The following is a 1,708-nucleotide window of genomic DNA, read 5'->3' on the forward strand; positions in this document are numbered from 1 at the left end:
AGCTTGCCATGGAAAGGAGTAAGAAGGATTGGATGAAGACAGTAGGAAAGCAGAGAGACGGAAGGAACACAGCATCTCCATACGCTTATCTGAAATTCCTACCAATGAATTGCATAAGTATCTCTATCTTTATCTTTATGTTTTTTTCGTATATCACCCATACCCATTTGAGTTTGCCTGACTAAGATTTACAAGGTGACCATAGCTTGCTTCATACCTACAATCTCTGTGGGATCGACCCTTACTCGCGTAAGGTTTATTACTTGGACGACCCAGTACACTTGCTGGTTAGTTGTGCGAAGTTGTGTTTATGCCATGGTATTGAATACCAAGTTTTTGGATTCATCACCGGGGATTATTTGAGTTGTGAAAAGTATTGATCACAATTTCGTGCACCAAGTTTTTGGCGCCGTTGCTGGGGATTGTTCGAGTATGGACAACTGACGGTTCATCTTGTTGCTTAGATTAGGTATTTTTTTTTCAGAATTCTTGAAGATGAATTCTAGAGTTTCATGATGATCTGTTGAAGTCTGGCTGGCTGTGAAGCCATGTCTAATTTTATTGGACCGAGGTTTCAACTTATCATCACAAGAGCTTGTTGATTTCTATCAATCTTGCTGTTGGAGTAGTGATCTGCTAAGGCTTGGCTGGCCATTGGCCATGTCTAGTGTTTTGGACCGGAGCTTTCTTTGAAAGTTTGGCTGGCTATGAAGCCATGTCTAATTCCTGGACCGGAGTCTTAGACTAACATTGCATGATTCCTGGAATTCTCATTAAGAATTTTGATATCTTTATTTTCTTTTCCACTTAATTTTTGAAAAATCCAAAAAAAATTACAAAATCATAAAAACCAAAAATATTGTATGTTTCTTGTTGAGTCTAGAGTCTCATGTTAAGTTTGGTGACAATTGCATGTTTCTGTTCTTCTTGCATTCTGTGTCTTAAGTGATCTTCAAGATGTTCTTGATGATTTCATTACTCTGATCTTTAATTTCTCTTGACTTGAGTGTTTGTGTTTCTCATATGCATTCTCATTTTTTAATGTCAACAGTATACAAACTGCTAAGTTTGGTGTCTTGCATGCATTGTTATTTGATTTTAATTGCATTTTGATTATTCCTTATTATTAAAAATCCAAAAATATTTTTAATTTGTGTCTTTTCAAGTCAATAATACAGAGGATTGAAGATTCAGAACATTCAGCAGAGGAATTGCACAGAAAAAGCTGGGCGTTCAAAACGCCCAGTGAGGAAGGCAAACTGGCGTTTAAACGCCAGCCAGGGTGCCTGGCAGGGCGTTTAACGCCCAAAAGGGTAGTAGTTTGGGCGTTAAACGCCAGAATGTGCACCATTCTGGGCGTTTAACGCCAGGATGGCACAAGAGGGAAGATTTTGTTTTCAAATCAATTTCTTTTAGTTTTCAAATCTTTTCAATCAAATCTTTTTCAAAATCAATTTCTTTCCTTTTTCAACGATACTTGCTATCAATTAATGATTAGATTCAACATTTCAAGTATGTTGCCTTTTCTGTTGAGAAAGGTTTAATGTTTGAATCATATCTTTTCTTGATAGCCAAGTCATTAATTTTCAAAATCAAATCTTTTTAAAATGTTTTTCAATTAATATCTTCTCAATCACATCTTTTTAAAACCAATCATATCTTCCTAATCACATCATTTTCATAATAGTTTTCAATCATATCTTCTTAA

Source organism: Arachis duranensis, chromosome 5, assembly GCF_000817695.3.
Source record: "Arachis duranensis cultivar V14167 chromosome 5, aradu.V14167.gnm2.J7QH, whole genome shotgun sequence".
In the NCBI taxonomy this organism is placed as follows: Eukaryota; Viridiplantae; Streptophyta; class Magnoliopsida; order Fabales; family Fabaceae; genus Arachis; species Arachis duranensis.